The following is a 22,428-nucleotide window of genomic DNA, read 5'->3' on the forward strand; positions in this document are numbered from 1 at the left end:
ATAGTTTGGTAATTTAAACTTGTCTGTGGGCACTTTTGAGTGAATTTTGGTTTACGTTGTAAAGTTTGTGTCTACATTCATTTCATTACATACGGTTTCTAATTAATTGTTAACCGTGTTTCAAGAAGATACAGTGAGATACTCGGCTCCATTTCAGTTTGGATTTCCAAACTTAGTATAAACAGCAGAACAGCATTCAGGATGAGGCCTCTGGGTTTGTGAGTGTGGCGCTCCCAGTACTTCTCTGACGTCCCACAGTGGGCGCCGAACACACCTGTCTGACCCTGGGGGCACAGGTGCATCCAGCCCACAGACTTTGCTCTGTGACAAGCTGACGGGAGCTTTGTCTCCTGTCGGGGCTTAGGTTTCTGGACCACGGGGCAGTGTCTATACTGACTGGAGCTGGCTTTTCTCAGGACCCACTGGTGAGGAGATGTCACGAGAGGAAAAAATGAGAAAGTGTGGAGAATCCTCCTGTGCAGCTGACTGCGGGGTAGGTGGGGTGCATCTTCAGGGGACTCAGGAGAGAAAAGGTTTAATGTAGAATACTGTGGGCTTTTAGTTAGTTTTATGTGCAGTGTAGATGGTGACCAGTGTCATTCTTTGGAGTCTGGTGTCTGGTTTTCCTGGTTCTGTTTGTTGATGGCTTTAGGTAGAATAAACACTTTAATAATAGTAATTTTTCTGATGCACGAGCATGGAATATTGTTTTCTATTGTGTCTTTAATTTCTTTATCAATGCTTTATAGTTTCCTGAGTATAGGTCTTTCATCTCCTTGGTTGAATTTATTCCTAAATAGTTCGTTCTTTTTGATGGAGTTGTAAATGGGATTGTTTTCTTAATTTTTCTTTCTGATGGTTCGTTAAGTGTATAGAAACAAAACTGATTTGTGCGTATTGATTCCATGTTTTGCAACTTTACTGAATTTATTTTTTTAACATTTTTTTTGAAGTAATGTGAAAATTTTTAATGCTAAAATCTCACTGTTTCTACTGCATCCCAGGTAATCGCAGGACCCAAGACTTGGTAGCTACTAATATACTCCTCTCGTGATGTCTTTTTTAAAAACAAATTTATTTCATTTATTTTTGGCTGTGTTGGGTCTTCGTTGCTGTATGCGGGCTTTCTCTAGTTGCGGCGAGCGGGGGCTACTCTTCGTTGCAGTACGTGGGCTTCTCATTGCAGTGGCTTCTCTTGTGATGCATGGGCTCTAGAGCACAGGCTCAGTAGTTGTGGCCCACAGGCTTAGTTGCTCCACGGCATGTGGGATCTTCCCGGACCAGGGGTTGAACCCGTGTTTCCTGAGTTGGCAGACGGATTCTTAACCACTGCGTCACCAGGGAAGTCCCTCTCACTGTGCCTCTTAATACCATGTGGACTCCTACAAAGGAAATACCAGTCACAATTTTGGTTGAACTTTGTCTGGGTAAGTCTTGGCCTCTACAACAAAGTTTGTTGACTGTCTTATCTGATTTTCTAGCATAGTACTGACATGCTTGTTTTGAAAATTAATTTACTTTCCAGTAATTGAAAATGTACAGAAAAGTTTCAGTAATGGCAAAAGTACTCACATTTGCCACTTCACAGAATGCTCACAAAACCATGACTCGTTCTGGAGAAGCCATGGGATAGGGAGAGGGACACTCTCCTGAGGAATCAACACATAACCCCTAAATGAGGAAACCATGATGTCTACATTAGAATTTAATACTCAAATTTCGCCTGTTGTCCCAACTGTATGAAAATGTCCTATTCCCTCCCGATCCAGTTTTCTTTTTCTGGACCCATTACTGAGTTTCCCCCTCATTTGGACAACCTTGATGGATTTGAAGCAGGCAAGATGAGTGTGGGATCTGGGTGGCCTTTTCTGCATGGCTTTTTTCACTAAGAATGTTTTTAATGTTCATTTATGTTGTAAGAAGTATCAGCACTAAACTTTGGTTTCTTTGTCGTTAAAAATACAAAACATGCCATTTACCATTTAATTCATTTTACGTATCCAGTTTTGTGGTATTAGCTACCTTCATATAGTTGCACAAACAAGTTAACTAACATGTGTACCTCCTGTGTGCATGGGAGATACCCAGGAAATTGAGTAACACCCTGAAACGGCCCAAGACATCACCTTGAATACCATCTTCATCTAAAAGGAAAAAAAAAGGAAGGGTATAGCTGTTTCTGTCTACATTCATTTGATTGCCTATGGTTTCCAATTGATTGTCGTATGACTAGTTTTGAAGAAGTCATGGGATAGTTGGCTTCATTTCAGTTTGAATTTCCAAATTTAGTGGATTCTGCAGGCTTGATACAAGGTTTAAAAACTTGATATTGGATCAGGACATCCCATGGTGTAATTGGTATTAATGGTTTGTTCAACAGTTAAAGTTCTGTGTGATATGAGTACAAACTGGAGTAATCGTGGTTAGTTTCTATCTGTTATACATTTGACCCAGGATGAAAGGACAAGAAAAATAAGGCCTACTTTATAAAAGTGTCTTCAAACTAATTGATGGTATAATCTCAACCTAATTTTTAAAAAATTTATTTCATTGAAGTATAGTTGACTTACAATGCTGTGTTAATTTCTGCTGTACAGCAAAGTGATTCAGATATATATACACACACACACGTACTGTTTATTACATATATACATATGGTTTATTACAGGGTACTGAATATAGTTTCCTGTGTTGTACAGTAAGACCTTGTTGTTTATCCATCCTATATATAATAGTTTGCACCTGCTAATCCCAAACTCCCAATCCTTCCCTCCCCCATCTTCCCCTTGGCCACCACAAGTCTGTTTTCTATCTCTTGTGAGTCTGTTTCTGTTTTGTAGATTCATTTGTGTCTCATTTTAGATTTCACATATAAGTAATATCATATGTTCTTTGTCGTTCTCTGTCTGACTTCACTTAATATGATAACCTCTAGGTCCATCCATGTAGATGCAAATGACATTATTTCACTTTGTTTTATGGCTGAGCAATATCCCATTGTGTGTGTGTGTATATATATATATATATATATATATATATATATTTTTTTTTTTTTTTTTTTTTTTTTTTTTTTGCTGTACGCGGGCCTCTCACTGTTGTCGCCTCTCCCGTTGCGGAGCATAGGCTCTGGACGCGCAGGCTCAGCGGCCATGGCTCACGGGCCTAGCCGCTCTGCGGCATGTGGGATCTTCCCAGACTGGGGTACGAACCCGTGTACCCTGCATCGTCAGGCGGACTCTCAATCACTGCGCCACCAGGGAAGCCCCCCATTGTATATATTTATCACATCTTCTTTATCCATTCATCTGTTGATGACATACGGGTTGCTTTCATGTCTTGGCTATTGTGAATAGTGGTGCTATGAACATAGTGGTGCATGTATCTTTTCGAATTATAGTTTTGTCTTCTGGATATGTGCCCAGGAGTGGGATTGCTGGTTCATATGACAATTCTATTTTTATTTTACTTATATTTTGATAAATTTATTTACTTTATTTTTTATTTGTGGCTGTGCTGGGTCTTCATTGCTGTGTGCGGGCTTTCTCTGGTTACGGCGAGTGGGGGCTACTCTTGGTCGCAGTGCGTGGGCTTCTCATTGCATTAGCTTCTCTTGTTGGGAGCATGGGCTCTAGGCACTCGGGCTTCAGTAGTTGTGGCATGTGGGCTCAGTAGTTGTGGTTTGTGGGCTGTAGAGCGCAGGCTCAGTCGTTGTGGCACACGGGCTTTGTTACTCCGCAGCATGTGGGATCTTCCTGGGCCAGGGCTCAAACCTGTGTCCCTTGCATTGGCAGGCGGATTCTTAACCACTGTGCCACCAGGGAAGCCCCAGCAACTCTATTTTTAGTTTTATTAGGAACCTCCATGCTTCTTTTCATAGTGGCTGCACAAATTTACATTCTGACCAGCAGCGTAGGAGGGTTTCCTTTTCCCCACACCCCCTCCAGCATTTATTTGTAGATTTTTATTGATGACCATCTTGCCTGCTATGAGGTGATACCTCATTGTAGTTTTGATTTGCATTGTTCTAATAATTAGCGATGTGGAGCATCTTTTCATGTGCCTATTGGCCATCTGTATGTCTTCTTTGGAGAAATGTCTACTTAGACCTTCTGCCCACTTCTTGATTTTTTTTCAGTTTTATGAGCTGTTTGTATATTTTAGAAATTAGGCCCTTGTTGGTCACATCATCTGCAAATATTTTCTCCCAAACAATTAGCACAGTTGCTGGGACAGCTGGATACCCACACGCAGAAGAATAAAGTTGGACCCTTACCTCCCTCCCCATCCCGTATACAAAATCAACACAAAATGGATCAAAGGTCTAGATGCAAGAAACAAAATTCTAAAACTGAGAGAAAACATGAGAGTAAATCTTCATGACCTTGAATTTGGTCATGATTTCTTAGATCTACCAAAAGCACAAGCAACAAAAGACAAAATAGATGCATTGGACTTCCTCAAGATGAAAAACAGTTGTGTATAAAAGGAGCAAGGAATAAGATAATCCACCATCCAAAATGGCCCAAGCTGTTTGCAAACCACGTATCTGATAAAGGACTGTAGCCCAGCAGCCAAGCTCCCGGTGTTCCAGGGGAGTGTCTGTGCGGCCCCTCCCGTCCTCGGTGATCAGGGGATTTCAGGCCCCACAGCACCCGAGGGGTGGACACGGGTCATCCTCAGCACCCTCAGGGAGTGAGAGCTGGATGGTTTTGAGCCCAGATGCACTCCCATTACTGCCCTCAAAGGCTGAAGGCTTCAGCATGCCTCCAGAAGGACACAGAGTATTTGCAAGTCTTTGAGAACCAAGAGAACCGTCTTCACTTTTCTGAAAAGGGCATCTTATTACTTCACAGCGTGACCATTTTCAATCTGGCTCTCAGGGGTGCCCTCCCACCTTCTTGATTTCTCTGAAAGTGGCCATGGTGGTTTGGCTGCCCCCCGTCCCCACACCAGGTGACAAGGCCAGTAGGGCCAGACCCTGGTGGTCCTTAGCTTTGCTGGAGACTAACCCAGACTCTCAGCCTGCGATTGAACGTGGACGCCCCTGCTTCTCCCCGTCACCGATTATCATCTCCTCCTCTGTCTCTCTTCCTCCTGCTTTTCAGTCTCAGATTTACCTGCTGGCCACCACTCACAGCTCCCGCAGAGCCCAGAGATTTCTCCTGGAAGGAAAGGTTCTGGAAAATCAGAGGGATAAATAAAGGATGCAGCTGATTCCCGCCTTGTGCTGACGCCCAAGAGGGTGATGAGAATGAGTGTTTTCATTAGAATTTTAAATCCTCCAAGTAATAGATCATTGTGGGGGCATCCTGTGTCTTTCTGCCCATTCTACTAATGTCATTCCTGAATTTTAATGCAGCAAATAATTTATATTATAAATATGCTGGGGGAGATCTATTTTTAAAATGTTAGAGGTAACTCCAAGGGTTTTTTACAACAAACAAGGACATAGAACCCTGTTTCCAGACACTGGCTGAGCGATTCCTACCCTGAGCCTCAGTCTCCTGGAGGGCAGAGTGGCCATGGCCCTCCTCCTGCAGGTGAGCCTACACAGGCACATCCCACGTGGGACCACCGCCTTTCAGAATCTTAGAGTGGCCAATGGCAGGCAGCTGGCTAGAGTTGCGGACAAGAGAAAACTGCCCAGCAGCCTGGGACAACCCCGGGGTGAGGCCTTAGGAAGGGTCAGTGTCAGGTCATTAGTTAGGGCCAGCATATCAGGGCTGGAGTTAGGACCAGTGTCAGGGCATTAGTGAGGAATATAATTAGGGCGTTAGGTAAGGAGTCAGGTCATTAGTTACAGGTAGAGACTTCATCGAGACCTCAGTTAAGAAGAACATGGGGGCTTCAGTTAGGGACAGTGTCAGGACGTTAGTTAGGGCCAGCAACCAGGCCTTAGGGATAGTGTCAGGACCTCAGAGAAAACTTGAGGGCCGTAGTATAAGACAGTTCAGGCCGTTAGTTAAGGACACATCAGAGACTTTCTTAGGGACATATTCAGGGCCTTAGTAATGGACAGGATCAGGACGTTATTTAGTGACAGTATATGCTATGAGGGACAGCGTCAGGGCCTCAGTTAGAGATAACTTAGGGCCTTAGTAAGAGAGAGTTCAGGCCGTTAGAGATATCGTAAGAGACTTTCTTAGGGACATATTCAAGGCCTTAGTTATGGACAGGATCAGGGTGATAGTGTCGGATATCTCAGTCTATTAGGGTCACCGTCAGGGACTTAGAAATAGTTCAGGCTGTTCCTTAGGTATATTCTCATGGACTTAACGCCAGAATCAGAGATGTAGGTATGACCAGTGTCAGGGTGTTATTGTGAGTTGTCTGCAGCTATTAGGGACATCGTCAGGGTATTAGGGAAAGAGGCAGGCCATTATTGTAGACAGTGTCAGGGCCTCAGGTAGAGACAGCATCAAGGCCTTAGGAAGAGCATCAGGGCCATAGTTAGGGACAGTGTCAGGACCTCAGAGGAAACTTGAGGGACTTAGTAAGAGACAATTCAGGCTGTTAGTCAGGGACACCTCACAGACTTTTTTAGGGACATATTTAGGACCTCAGTAATGGATAGGATCAGGACATTATTTAGTGACCACTTAAGTTCTGAGGGACAGCATCAGGGCCTAAGTTAGGGAGAGTGGCAGGGTCTTAGGGACAGGGTTAGGGAATCTGTAAGTTATAGTTCAGACCATTCATTAGCTTGGGACAGCATCAGGGGCTTTGTTAGGGAGAATGTCAAGGCTTCAGTTAGAGATAATTTGCAGGTCTTAATTAGACACAGTTCAGGTTGTTACTTAGGGACATCTTCAGAGCCTCAGTTAGCGACAGCATCAGGGTGTTAGGGAAAGAGTCAGGTCATTATTATAGACAGTGTCAGTGCCTCAGGTAGAGAGTGCATCAGGGTCTTAGGGACATACTCAGGGCCTTAGTTATAGACAGGATCAGGGCATTATTGAGAGATATATGAGGCTATTAGGGACAGCATCATGGTGTTAGGGAAAGAGTTGGGGCTCTTATTATAGACAGTGTTAGTGCCTTAAGTAGAGACATCATCACAACCGTAGTTAGGAAAAGGGTCAGGGCCTTGGTTAGGGACAGGGTCAGGCCTTAGGTGAGGGCATCTAAGGCTATTAGGGACATCATCAAGGCCTTAGCCTGGGTCAGCATCAGGGCGACCAGTGTCAGGGCATTAATGAGGGGCAAAATTAGGGTGTTAGTTAGGCAAAGAGTCAGGTCATTAGTTACAGGCAGTTTTAGGGCCTCAGGTAGAATCAGCATCAAGGCCTTAGTTCGGAAGAATGTCAGGGCCTCAATTAGGTTTAGCATCAGGACGTTAGTTAGGGCCAGCAACAGAGCCTTAGTTACAGACAGTGTTGTCAGGACGTCAGAAATAACTTGAGGGCCTTAGTAAGAGACAGTTCAGGCCGTTAGTTAAGGACACTTCAGAGACTTTCTTAGGGACATATTCAGGGCTGTAGTAATGGACAGGATCAGGGTGTTATTTAGTGACAGCCTAGTCTATGAGGCAGAGTGTCAAGGTCTTAGGGACAGGGTTTGGGTCTTCATAAGTTATAGCTCAGGCCATTAGCTTGGGATGGCATTAGGGGCTTGGTTAGGGAGAATGTCAAGGCTTCAGTTAGAGATAACTTGAGGGATTTAATTAGACACAGTTCAGGCTGTTACTTAGGAAAACTGTCAGGGCCTTAGTTAAGAGTAGTGTCAGGGCGTTAGGGACAAAGTTAGGGTGTTAGTTACAGAAAGAGTCAGGTAGTTAGTTACAGATAATGTTAGTGCCTTAGGGAGACATAGCATCAAGTCCTTAGTTAGGAAGAGCGTCAGGGACTCAGGGACACTATCAAGACATTAATAGGGCCAGCCTCAGAGTGTTAGGTAGGGCCATTGTCAGGACATTAGTTAGGGGCAGCTTCAGGGCCTTAGTTAGGAACAGCATCAGGGCCTCTGTTAGAGAAAACTTGAGACCCCTAGTAAGAGACAGTATAAGTGTTAGTTAGGGACAGTGTCAGGGACTTAGGGATAGCATCAGCGCCTTAGTTATTGAAAGTATTGGGGCCTACGTTAGGGACAGTGTCAGTGTCTATTTAGGGAAATGTCAAGGCCTTAGGGACAGTGTCAGGGCCTTTGTTAGGGCCAGTGTCATAGCGTAATTAGGGAAAAAGTTAGGCCATTAGTTAAAGACAGACTTAGGGAATTAGGAACAGCGTCATGGCCTTAGTTAGGACCAGTGTCAGGACCTTAGTTATTAACAGCATCAGGGCCTACATTAGGGACAGCATCAGCGTCTAGTTAGGACCAGCGTCAGGGCCTTAGTTAGGGACAGCGCCTCAACCATTATGAGAATAAAATATTCTGATGCTTATAAACTACCAAGTCTCTGTATTTCATTTTAGCAGCCGAAGAGCTGGCTGAGGATAAATGTCTCTGAGCTTGAGTACCTATCAAGAGAAAACTTCAAATCTCAAAACAAAAGAGAAAATGGGCTGGAAATAAACAGAACCAAATAATTGTGGAACAACTAAAAATGCTATGACGTATACATAATGGATACAGCAGGAGAAAAATAGAAAACAGAAAAAAAAAAAATATATATATATATATATATTTTTTTTTTTTTTTTTTTTTTTTTTTTTTTTTTTGCTGTACGCGGGCCTCTCACTGTTGTGGCCTCTCCCGTTGCAGAGCACAGGCTCCGGACGCGCAGGCTCAGCGGCCATGGCTCACAGGCCCAGCCGCTCCACGGCATGTGGGATCTTCCCGGACTGGGGCACGAACCCGTGTCCCCTGCATCGGCAAGTGCACTCTCAACCACTGCGCCAACAGGGAAGCCCCGGAAAATATTTTTTAAATGACTGATAATTTCCTCAAATGAATGTCTGACACCAAAAACACAATGTGGGAACTCAGACAAAAATGTGAATAGTAAAGAAAACTACTGACTAATATCTCTCCAGAACTTAGATGCAAAACTCCTCAAAAAAATATTAACGAATTGAATCCAATAATGTTTTTTTTTTTTTTTTTTTGCGGTACGTGGGCCTCTCACTGTCGTGGCCTCTCCCGTTGCGGAGCACAGGCTCCGGACGCGCAGGCTCAGCGGCCATGGCTCACGGGCCTAGCTGCTCCGCGGCATGTGGGATCTTCCTGGACCGGGGCACGAACCCGCGTCCCCTGCATCGGCAGGCAGACTCTCAACCACTGCGCCACCAGGGAAGCCCTCCAATAATGTTTTGACAGAATTGTATACCATGAATGAGAAGGATTTATCCCAGGTATGCAAGGCCTGTTCCACATTCTAAAATCAAATAATTACAGCCATCATATTAACAACCTAAAGAAGAAGACTATATTATCATATCAATAGATGCAGAAGACTTTTTTTAAAAATCCAACACTCATTCTTCATGAAAACTCTCAGTAAAATAGAAATAAATAGGAGTTTTCTCAAGTTGATAACAAAAATCTACAAAAACTTTCACCTCACATTGTGCTTAGTGGTAAGAAATATGAAACTTTCCCACTAAATTCAGTTAAAAATCAAGGATGTCCCTTGCTCATGCAATAAGGCAAGAAAAGAAATAAAATACAGACTGGGTAGAAAAAAACAAGAAAAGCAGCTCAGTTAAAAAGTGGACCAAAAAAAAAAGTGGACCAACACAATGTACAGCCACCTCACCAGAGAATACAGACACTTTGCATGTAAGTATATGGAAGAATAATCCAGATTACATGCTGTCATTAAAATGCAAATAAAAAATACAATGATACACCACTATGTAACTCTTAGACTGGCCAAAATGTGGAACAATGACAGCAACAAATGCTGTAGAGAATGTGGAGCAATAGGAACTCTCGTTCGTTGCTGGTGGAAATGAAAAATAATAGAGCTACTTTGGAAAACAGATTGACACTTTCTACAACATTGAACATACTCTTACTGTACAATCCAGAAAGTATTCTCGTGGATGTATACTGAAAGGAGTTAAAAACATTTGTCCACAAGAATCTGCATATGGATATTTTTAGCACCTTGATTCAATATTGCCAAAATGTGAATGAAACCAAGGTGTCCTTCAGTAGATGAATGGAAAAATATTTTCTAGTATATTCTGGGAATGCAATAATATTCAGCACTAAAGCAGTAAGCTATCAAGCCATAAAAATATATGGGAAATTGTTTTCTCTCTTTTGAAGTAGAAATGGTTTAAAATAATGTTAGTTTCTCTTGTACAGCATGCTGATTTTTTTTGCAGATTATATTCCATTATAGGTTATTATAAGATATTGAATAAAATTCCCTGTGCTATACAGTAAATCCTTATTGCTTATCTATGTTATGTATAATAGTTTGTATATGTTAATTCCATACGCTAATTTGTTCCTTTTCCCCTCCCTTTCCCCTTTGGTAACCATAAGTTTGTTTTCTCTGTTTGTGAGTGTCTTTCTGTTTTGTATAAAAATTTCTGTATTATTTTTTTAGATTCCACGTATAAGTGATCATACAGTATTTGTAATCCTCTGTCTTATTTCATTAAGCATAATGTTCTCTAGGTCCGTCCATGTTGCTTTAAATAGCATTATTTTATTCTTTTTATGGCTGAGTAATATTCCATTATACAGGTACACACACATCTTTTTTTTTTTTCTTAACGTCTTTATTGGAGTATAATTGCTTTACAATGGTGTGTTACTTTCTGCTTTATAACAAAGTGAATCAGTTATACATATACATATATCCCCATGTCTCTTCCCTCTTGTGTCTCCCTCCCTCCCACCCTCCCTATCCCACCCCTCTAGGTGGTCACAAAGCACTGAGCTGATCTCCCTGTGCTATGTGGCTACTTCCCACTAGCTATCTATTTTACGTTTGGTAGTGTATATATGTCCATGCCACTCTCTCACTTTGTCCCAGCTTACCCTTCCCCCTCCCCATATCCTCAAGTCCATTCTCTAGTAGGTCTGTGTCTTTATTCCCGTCTTGCCCTTAGGTTCTTCATGACCATTTTTTTAGATTCCATATATATGTGTTAGCATACGGTATTTGTTTTTCTCTTTTTGACTTACTTCACTCTGTATGACAGACTCTAGGTCCATCCACCTCACTACAAATAACTCAATTTCGTTTCATTTTATGGCTGAGTAATATTCCATTGAATATATGTGCCACACCTTCTTTATCCATTCAACTGTTGATGGACACATAGGTTGCTTGCATGTCCTGGCTATTGTAAATAGAGCTCCAATGAATATTTTGGTACATGACTCTCTTTGAATTATGGTTTTCTCAGGGTATATGCCCAGTAGTGGGATTGCTGGGTCATATGGTAGTTCTATTTTTAGTTTTTTTAAGGAACCTCCATACTGTTCTCCATAGTGGCTGTATCAATTTACATTCCCACCAACAGTGCAAGAGGGTTCCATTTTCTCCACACCCGCTCCAGCATTTATTGTTTGTAGATTTTTTGATGATTGCCATTCTGACCAGTGTGAGATGATATTTCATTGTAGCTTTGATTTGCATTTCTCTAATGATTAATGATGTTGAGCATTCTTTCATGTATTGGCAATCTGTATATCTTCTTTGGAGAAATGTCTATTTAGGTCTTCTGCCCATTTTTGGATCGGGTTGTTTGTTTTTTTGATATTGAGCTTCATTAGCTGCTTGTAAATTTTGGAGATTAATCCTTTGTCAATTGCCTCATTTGCAAATACTTTCTCCCATTCTGAGGGTTGTCTTTTCGTCTTGTTTGTGGTTTCCTTTGCTGTGCAAAAGCTTTTAAGTTTCATTAGGTCCCATTTGTTTATTTTTGGTTTTATTTCCATTTCTCTAAGAGGTGGGTCCAAAAGGATCTTGCTGTGATTGATGTCATACAGTGTTCTGCCTATGTTTTCCTCTAAGAGTTTGATAGTGTCTGGCCTTACATTTAGGTCTTTAATCCATTTTGAGTTTATTTTGTGTATGGTGTTAGGGAGTTCTAATTTCATTCTTTTACATGTAGCTGTCCAGTTTTCCCAGCACCACTTATTGCAGAGGCTGTCTTTTCTGCACTGTATATTATTGCCTTGTTCATCAAAGATAAGGTGACCCTATGTGTGTGGGCTTATCTCTGGGCTTTCTATCTTGTTCCATTGATCTATATTTCTCTTTTTGTGCCAGTACCATGCTGTCTTGATTACTGTAGCTTTGTAGTATAGTCTGAAGTCAGGGAGCCTGATTCCTCCAGCTTCGTTGTTTTTTGGTTTTTTTTTCTCAAGATTGCTTTGGCTATTCGGGGTCTTTTGTGTTCCCATACAAATTGTGAGATTTTTTGTTCTAGTTCTGTGAAAAGTTCCACTGGTAGATTGATAGGGATTGCATTGAATGTGTAGATTGCTTTGGGTAGTATAGTCATATTCACAGTGTTGATTCTTCCAATCCAAGAACATGGTATATCTCTCCATCTATTTGTATCATCTTTAATTTCTTTCATCAGTGTCTTATAATTTTCTGCATACAGGTCTTTTGTCCCCTTAGGTTTATTCCTAGATATTTTATTCTTTTTTTGCAATGGTAAATGGGAGTGTTTTCTTAATTTTACTTTCAGATTTTTCATCATTAGTGTATAGGAATGCCAGAGATTTCTGTGCATTAATTTTGTATCCTGCTACTTTACCAAATTCATTGATTAGCTCTAGTAGTTTTCTGGTAGCATCTTTAGGATTCCCTGTATAGTATCATGTCATCTGCAAACAGTTACAGCTTTACTTCTTCTTTTCCAATTTGAATTCCTTTTATTTCTTTTTCTTCTCTGATTGCTGTGGCTAAAACTTTCAAAACTATGTAGAATAAGAGTGGTGAGAGTGGGCAACCTTGTCTTGTTTCTGATCTTAGTGGAAATGCTTTCAGTTTTTCACCATTGAGGATGATGTTGGCTGTGGGTTTGTCATTTATGGCCTTTATTATGTTGAGGAAAGTTCCCTCTATGCCTACTTTCTGGAGGGTTTTTATCATAAATGGGTGTTGAATTTTGCCAAAAGCTTTCTCTACATCTATTGAGATGACCATATGGTTTTTCTCCTTCAATTTGTTAATATGGTATATCATGTTGATTGATTTGTGTATATTGAAGAATCCTTGCATTCCTGGAATAAACCTCACTTGATCATGGTGTATGATCCTTTTAATGTGCTGTTGCATTCTGTTTGCTAGTATTTTGTTGAGGATTTTTGCATCTATGTTCATCAGTGATATTTTCTTTGTGACATCCTTGTCTGGTTTTGGTATCAGGGTGGTGGTGGCCTCGTAGAATGATTATGGGAGTGTTCCTCCCTCTGTTATATTTTTGAAGAGTTTGAGAAGGATAGGTGTTAGCTCTTCTCTAAATGTTTGATAGAATTCTCCTGTGAAGGCATCTGGTCCTGGGCTTTTGTTTGTTGGAAGATTTTTAATCACAGTTTCAATTTCAGTGCTTGTGGTTGGTCTGTTCATATTTTCTATTTCTTCCTGATTCAGTCTTGGCAGGTTGTGCACTTCTATGAATTTGTCCATTTCTTCCAGGTTGTCCATTTTATTGGCATAGAGTTGCTTGTAGTAATCTCTCATGATCTTTTGTATTTCTGCAGTGTCAGTTGTTACTTCTCCTTTTTCATTTCTAATTCTATTGATTTGAGTCTTCTCCCTTTTTTTCTTGATGAGTCTGGCTAATGGTTTATCAATTTTGGTTATCTTCTCAAAGAACCAGCTTTTAGTTTTATTGATCTTTTCTATCGTTTCCTTCAGTTCTTTTTCATTTATTTCTGATCTGATCTTTATGATTTCTTTCCTTCTGCTAACTTTGGGGTTTTTTCGTTCTTCTTTCTCTATTTGCTTTAGGTGCAAGGTTGGGTTGTTTATTCGAGATGTTTCCTGTTTCTTAAGGTAGGATTTTATTGCTATAAACTTCCCTCTTAGAATTGCTTTTGCTGCATCCCATAGGTTTTGGGTCGTCGTGTCTCCATTGTCATTTGTTTCTGTGTATTTTTTGATTTCCTCTTTGATTTCTTCAGTGATCACTTCGTTATTGTAGTGTATTGTTTAGCCTCCATGTGTTTGTATTTTTTACAGATCTTTTCCTGTAATTGATACCTAGTCTCATAGCTTTGTGGTCGGCAAAGATACTTGATACAATTTCAATTTTCTTAAATTTACCAAGGCTTGATTTGTGACCCAAGATATGATCTATCCTGGAGAATGTTCCACGAGCACTTGAGAAAAGTGTGTATTCTGTTGTTTTTGGATGGAATGTCCTATAAATATCAATTAAGTCCATCTTGTTTAATGTATCATTTAAAGCTTGTGTTTCCTTATTTATTTTCATTTTGGATGATCTGTCCATTGGTGAAAGTGGGATGTTAAAGTCCCCTACTATGAATGTGTTACTGTCGATTTCCCCTTTTATGGCTGTTAGTATTTGCCTTATGTATTGAGGTGCATAAATATTTAAAATTGTTATATCTTCTTCTTGGATCGATCCCTTGATCATTATGTAGTGTTCTTCTTTGTTTCTTGTAATAGTCTTTATTTTAAAGTCTATTTTGTATGATATGAGAATTGCTACTCCAGCTTTCTTTTGGTTTCCATTTGCATGGAATATCATTTTCCATCTCCTTACTTTCAGTCTGTATGTGTCCCTAGGTCTGAAGTGGGTCTCTTGTAGACAGCATATATATGGATCTTGTTTTTGTATCCATTCAACCAGTCTCTGTCTTTTGGTGGGATCATTTAATCCATTTACGTTTAAGGTAATTATCGATACGTATGTTCCTACTCCCAGTTTCTTAATTGTTTTGGGTTTGTTATTGTAGGTCTTTTCCTTCTCTTGTGTTTCTTGCCTAGAGAAGTTCCTTTAGCATTTGTTGTAAAGCTGGTTTTGTGGTGCTGAACTCTCAGCTTTTGCTTGTCTGTAAAGGTTTTAATTTCTCCATCAAATCTGAATGAGATCCTTGCTGGGTAGAGTAATCTTGCTTGTAGGTTTTTCTCCTTCATCACTTTAAATATGTCCTGCCACTCCCTTCTGACTTGCAGAGTTTCTGCTGAAAGATCAGCTGTTAACCTTATGGGGATTCCTTGTGTGTTATTTGTTGTTTTTCCCTTGCTGCTTTTAATATGTTTTCTTTGTATTTAATTTTTAACAGTTTGATTAATATGTGTCTTGGTGTGTTTCTCCTTGGATTTATCCTGTATGGGATTCTCTGTGCTTCCTGGACTTGATTAACTATTTCCTTTCCCATTTTAGGGAAGTTTTCAACTATAATCTCTTCAAATATTTTCTTGGTCCCCTTCTTTTTCTCTTCTTCTTCTGGAACCCCTATAATTCGAATGTTGGTGCATTTAATGTTGTCCCAGAGGTCTCTGAGACTGTCCTCAGTTCTTTTCATTCTTTTTTCTTTATTCTGCTCTGCAGTAGTTACTTCCACTACTTTATCTTCCAGGTCACTTATCCATTCTTCTGCCTCAGTTATTCTGCTATTGATCCCTTCTAGAGTATTTTTAATTTCGTTTATTGTGTTGTTCATCATTGCTTGTTTCCTCTTTAGTTCTTCTAGGTCCTTGTTAAACGTTTCTTGCACTTTCTCTATTCTATTTCCAAGATTTTGGATCATGTTTACTATCATTATTCTGAATCCTTTTTCAGGTAGACTGTCTATTTCCTCTTCATTTGTTAGGTCTGGTGGGGTTTTTTCTTGCTCCTTCATCTGCTGTCTGTTTTTCTGTCTTCTCATTTTGCTTATCTTACTGTGTTTGGGGTCTCCTTTTTGCAGGCTGCCGGTTCGTATTTCCCATTGTTTTTGGTGTCTGTCCCCAGTGGTTAAAGTTAGTTCAGTGGGTTGTGTAGGCTTCCTGGTGGAGGGGACTAGTGCCTGTGTTCTGGTGGATGAGGCTGGATCTTGTCTTTCTGGTGAGCAGGTCCACGTCTGGTGGTGTGTTTTGTGGTGTCTGTGGCCTTATTATGATTTTAGGCAGCCTCTCTGCTAATGGGTGGGGTTGTGTTCCTGTGTTGCTAGTTGTTTGGTATAGGGTGTCCAGCACTATAGCTTGCTGGTCGTTGAGTGAAGCTGGGTGTTGGTGTTGAGATGGAGATCTCTGGGAGATTTTCACCATTTGATATTACATGGAGCTGGGAGGTCTCTTGTGGACCAGTGTCCTGAAGTTGGCTCTCCCACCTCAGAGGTACAGCACTGACTCCTGTCTGCAGCACCAAGAGCCTTTCATCCACACAGCTCAGAATAAAAGGGAGAGAGAGAGAGAGAGACAGAGAGAGAGAGAGAGAGAGAGAGAATGAAGAGGGATAAAAGGAAATAAAATAAAGTAAGGTAAAATTTTTAAAAGTTATTAAAATAAAAACATAATTATTAAGAAAAAAATTTTTAAGTTAAAAAAAAATAGGACAGATAGAACCCTAGGACAAATAGTGAAAGGAAAGCTATACAGACAAAATCTCACACAGAAGCATACACATACAGACTTACAAAAAGTGGTAAAGGGAAAAAAATAATAAATCTTGCTCTCAAAGTCCACCTCCTCAATTTGGGATGATTCGTTGTCTATTCAGGTATTCCACAGATGCAGGGTACAACAAGTTGATTGTGGAGATTTAATCCACTACTCCTGAGGCTTCTGGGAGAGATTTCCCTTTCTCTTCTTTGTTCACACAGCTCCCGGGGTTCAGCTTTGGATTTGGCCCTGCCTTTGCATGTAGGTCACCGGAGGGCGTCTGTTCTTCGCTCAGACAGGACGGGGTTAAAGGAGCCGCTGATTCGGGGGCTCCAGCTCACTCAAGTGGGGGGGAGGGAGGGGTACGGAGTGTGGGGCAGGCCTGCAGTGGCAGAGACCGGCGTGACATTGCACCAGCCTGAGGCACGCCATGCGTTCTCCCAGGGAAGTTGTCCCTGGATCCCGGGACCCTGGCAGTGGCGGGCTGCACAGGCTCCCCGGAAGGAGAGTGTTGATAATGACCTGTGCTCGCACACAGGCTTCTTGGTGGCGGCAGCAGCAGCCTTAGCGTCTCATGCCCGTCTCTGGGGTCTGCGCTGATAGCCGCAGCTCGGGCCCGTCTCTGGATCTCCTTTAAGCAGCGCTCTTAATCCCCTCTCCTCACGCACCAGGAAACAAAGAGGGAAGAAAAAGTCTCTTGTCTCTTCGGCAGGTCCAGACTTTTCCCCGGACTCCCTCCCGGCCAGCCGTGGCGCACTAACCCCCTGCAGGCTGTGTTCACGCCGCCAACCCCAATCCTCTCCCTGCGCTCCGACCGAAGCCCGAGCCTCAGCTCCCAGCCCCGCCCGCCCCGGCGGGGGAGCATACAAGCCTCTCCGGCTGGTGAGTGCTGGTCGGCACCAATCCTCTGTGCGGGAATCTCCCCGCTTTGCCCTCTGCACCCCTGTGGCTGCGCTCTCCTCCACAGCTCCAAAGCTTTCCCCCTCCACCACCCGCAATCTCCGCCCACGAAGGGGTTTCCTAATGTGTGGAAACCTTTCCTCCTTCACGGCTCCTTCCCACTGGTGCAGGTCCCATCCCTATTCTTTTGTCTCTGTTTATTCTTTTTTCTTTTGCCCTACCCAGGTACGTGGGGAGTTTCTTGTCTTTTGGGAGGTCTGAGGTCTTCTGCCAGCGTTCAGTAGGTGTTGTGTAGGAGTTGTTCCACGTGTAGATGTATTTCTGATGTATCTGTGGGGAGGAAGGTGATCTCCGCGTCTTACTCTTCCGCCATCTTCCCCCTCTGTATGATCCCTCTTTACCTTAAATTTTTGGAGCTTTATAATATGTCTTCGTGTGAACCTGTTTGTCTTCATCTTGTTTGGGTCTCTGTGTTTCCTGGACCTGGATGTGTGTTTCCTTCCCCAGGTTAGGAAAGTTATCAGTTACTATATCCTCTAATAAGTTCTCTGCCCGTTTCTCTCTTCTCCTCGTTCTGGGACCCCTGTAATGCTCATGTTAATATTCTTGACGTTGTCTCAGAGGTCCCTGTACCTATAGTCTTAATTGTTTTTTCTTCATGCTATTCAGTTTGGGTGATTTTCACTACTCTGTTTTCCATTTCACTGTTCTGTTCTTCTGTATCATATAATATAATGTTGCTTCCCTCGTGTGTGTGTGTGTGTGTGTGTGTGTGTGTGTGTGTGTGTGTGTTTTAACCTCATTTACTGTATTGTTCACTGTTTGGTTCTTTTTGACATTTTGTTACTCTTTGTTGAAATTCTCACTATGTCCATGCATTCTTCTCTTGACTTGGGTGAGCATCTTTATAATCATTACTGTGAACACTTTTTTTATTGGGTAGAATGCCTAACCCTATTTTATTCAGTTCTTTTGCTGATGTCGTGTCTTGTTACTTCATTTGTAACTTATTCCTCTATTTCCTTACGTATCCTAATTCTCTGCACATTTCTATTCATTAGGTTCATGTTGTTACATTCCTGGGTCTCAGAGAAGTGGCCTTATATAGGAGACGACTGATAGGTCCCAGCAGCACGCTGTCCTCTGGCCAGCAGAGCCACATGCTCCAGGGTGTCCCCTGTGTGGGCTGCATACACCTTTCTCTTATGGCAAAGCCAACTACCGTGGACAAGCTGGTAGGCGGTGTTGGACCCTGGCCTAAATGGCTGTAAGGTCCTGCAGTATGTGATTGCCGTGGGTGTGCTGATGGCCAAGGCAGCCCTCCGTTATGGGTGGCTGTGTGGGGCTCCAGGTGCACAGGCGGACAGGGTAGGTCCCCATTGTGTCTGGTTGTGAGGCCTTGTGGTGCAGGAGTGCTATGGACATGGTGGTAAATGGGGCAGGCCCCTGATTCTAATCAGTTCCAGGGAAGACTCTAAAATGTTGCTTGCCAATGTCTCAGTTCCTAGCGGGAGTCCCAGCTGCCTCTTGCCTTTTCAATAAGCTCTCTGAGAATAGCAAGTGGGTCTGACCCAGGTGTCTTTCACACCACTGGCCCTGCACAGGGACTGAGAACGTGTGAGATTTGTGTGTGTCCTATGAGAGCAAAGTCTCAGTTTTCTTTAGCCTCCAGCTTTCCTGAAAGTAAGCCCTGCATATTTCCAAATCCAGACCTGCTGTGTTCTTTTCTTCCAGTGCAGGAACCCTGGGCTGAGCAGCCTGTTGCAGGGCTCCGACCCTTCCCTCCATGTGGAAGACCCATGCAATTGTGATATCTTCCAGCTGTGGGTCACTGTGCTCTAGGTGTGGGTTCCAAGTAGACTGTGTTTCCAGTCCTCCTACCTGCCTTGTGGTTTCTCCTTCCTTATATCTTTAGTTGTGGAAAAACTTTCCTGCTAGTCTTCAGGTCATTCTCAGAGATAATTTCCGTGGAAGTTGTTGTAATTTGGGTGTGTCCATGGCAGGAGGGGAGCTCAGTATCTTCCTACTCTATCATCTTGATATCCTCAAGAATGTTTTTTAAATATATGCATTTATTACTGTAAACATAACTCTTTAAATTACATTGTTTTTCCTGTATTCCATAAATTTAGGTACTTTGTGTTCCCAATTTTGTTTGCTTTAAGACTTTTTTTTTTTAATTTCTCTTTTGGGGCTTCCCTGGTGGCGCAGTGGTTGGGAGTCCGCCTGCCGATGCAGGGGGCATGGGTTCGTGCCCTGGTCCGGGAAGATCCCACATGCTGCGGAGCGGCTGGGCCCGTGAGCCATGGCTGCCGCGCCTGCGCGTCTGGAGCCTGTGCTCCGCAACGGGAGAGGCCACAACAGTGAGAGGCCCACGTACCGCAAAAAAAAAAAAAATTTCTCTTTTGATTTATTTCTGTATGCATTGGCTATTCGGGAGCTTATTGTGCAATTTCTAAGTGTTCTTGAATTTTCAATTATTCTTTTTAATATTGAATTTCAATTTCATACCATTGTTGTTGGAAATGATCCTTGATATGATTTCAATATTATTGGAATTTTGAAGACTTGTTTTGTGGCTTAACATAGGATCTACCCTAGGAAATGTTCTATGTGTACTTGAATGGAAATTTTGCTGCTGTTGAGTGGAATGTACTGTATATGTCTGTTAGGTTCATTTGATATCAAGTGTGTGTTCAAGTTCAGTGTTTCCTGATTGATATTCTGTCTGGATGATCTATACAGTGTTGAAAGTTGGGTATTGATGTTTCTTACCATTATTTTATTTCTGCACATTTTCCCCTTCATGTGGGTTAATATTTTCTGTATATATCGAGAGGCTCAAATGCTGGATACATACATATTTATAATTGTCATAATTCCTTAATGAATTAATCCCTTTATCATTATATGATAACCTTCTTTCCTTTGAGAGGTTTGATTCAAGTCTTTTTGCCTGATAATAGACTAGTCAGGCAAGTATCATTTTCATGGAGTATCTTTTTTCCAGTCATTCAATTTTATGCTATATATGGATTTAAAGTTAACATGAATCTCTTGTACACAGTATATAATTGAACTTTCTTTAATCCATTCAGCCACCCTATGGATTAAATTGAAGCATCATTGATTTACAGTATTACATTAGTCTCAGTGGTACAACATATGGATTTAATATTTTTATAGATCATGCTCCACTAAAGTGATTACAAAATAATGGCTATATTTCCCTGTGTTGTACTATATATCCTTGTTTGTTTATTTCATACATAGGGGTATTGGATTTAGAGAAACAAACTACTGTCTTTCCCTCCCCCCTTCACTCGTCCCACTAGTAACCACTAATTTGTTCTCTGTGAGTCTATTTCTATTTTGTTATATACATTCCTTTCTTGCATTTAGATTCCACAGAGAAGTGAGAACATAGATTATTTGTCTTTCTCTAACTTATTTAAGTAGGTATAAATATTCTAGACCTATCCACGTTTTTGCAAGTGGCAGAATTTGATCCTTTTTAATGGCTGAGTAATAGTCTATTGTGTATAGATACCACATCTTCTTTATCCACTCATCTGTTGATGGACATTTAGTTTGCTTCCATATGTTGGCAATTGTAAATAATGCTGCTATGAACATTGGGATGCATGTGTCTTGTCAAATTGGTGTCTTCATTTTTTTTGGACATATACGAAGCAGTGGAATTGTTGGCTAATATGATAGTTCTATTTTTACCTTTTTTCAAGACCTCCATATTGTTTTCATAGTGGGTTTACCAGTTTACAATCCCACTAACAGTGTACTAGGATTCCCTTCTCTCCATTTCATGAACAACATTTCGTATTTGTAGACTTTGGAATAATAGCCATGTTGAGAGGTGTGATGTGACGTCTCATTGTGAGGTTTTTTTGTGGGTCATTCATTAAACTTAATTTACAAAAGAAGGCGATAAGCTGGATGTGATCTCCAGGTTGAGTTTGCTAATGCCTGGTATAGGTTAATTTGAAGAGAATTAATACCTTTACAATGTTATTTATTGCTTAATTTTTTCAGGTTGACATTTAATGATTGGTAACAGATTTTAAATTTTTTCTCCCTAAAAGATATCTGAAGTCTGTTGGTTTGTTTGTTTTATAAATTAGTTCATTTCTATCATTTTTTAGACTCCACTATAAGTGATATCATATGATATTTGTCTTTTTCTATCTGACTTACTTCACTTAGAATGAAATAACGCCATTTGCAGCAACAGGAATGGACCTAGAGATGATCATGCATTTTCATTTCTGAGTAATATTTGATTGTGTACATGGACCCCTTATTCATCATCCATTCATCTGTTGATGGACATTTTGGTTGCCTCCATGTCTTGGCTATTGTAAATAGTGCTGCAGTGCATGTTGGGGTTTGGGTGCATTTGTCTTTTCGAATTCTGCTTTTCTGCAGATGTACGCCCACAAGCAGGACTTCTGGATGACAGGGTAGCTCTATTTTTAATTTTAAAGGCATCTCCATACTGTGCTTTATAGTGGCTGTTACCAGATCACATCCCACCAACAGCATAGGAGGGTTCCCTTTTCTCCATGTCCTCTCCAGCATTTATGTTTTGTAGACTTTTTGATGATGGCCATTCTAACTGTACGAGGTGATACCTTGTTGTAGTTTTGATTTGCATATGTCTCATAATTCGGGATGTTGAGCATCTTTGCATGTGTTTTTCTTAAATACTGTGAGAAAAAGTTACAGTTGACATTGGCTTTTTGAAAGTCTGACTCTTTTGAGTTTCTGTTCAATAACTACCACAGGACATTTGTAAAGGGCAGGTGTCATTTACACCCTGGCAGACCTTGTGACTATTAAGTGCCCATAAGCATATGTTTTAAGTTGCTGTTGTGGGAATGGGCACAAGCGGCAGGATTTCCTTCATGCCCCTCTCTGCTTACTGGGGTAACCAGAGCCACTGTGGAAGATGGGCTCCTGGATTGTAAGTTAGTGTGGACTTTGCCAGAACAAACATCCAAAATCTTGTGTTTTGTTACTTCTTGTTTTTTTAAAATTTA

At 41.4% G+C, this 22,428-nt stretch overlaps 1 long non-coding RNA gene across 1 annotated transcript in view; it reads right to left on the minus strand.

Moving 5' to 3' along the window:
* Positions 1-1,056: 1,056 nt before the first annotated feature.
* LOC132417157 (uncharacterized) overlaps positions 1,057-22,428 on the minus strand; it is a 79,365-nt gene continuing 57,993 nt past the window's right edge. The window contains exon 3 of the long non-coding RNA XR_009517764.1: positions 1,057-1,382. This is a non-coding gene — a long non-coding RNA (uncharacterized lncRNA). The remainder of the gene's footprint in view (positions 1,383-22,428) is intronic.

Source organism: Delphinus delphis, chromosome 20 (genome assembly GCF_949987515.2).
Source record: "Delphinus delphis chromosome 20, mDelDel1.2, whole genome shotgun sequence".
Lineage (NCBI taxonomy): Eukaryota > Metazoa > Chordata > Mammalia > Artiodactyla > Delphinidae > Delphinus > Delphinus delphis.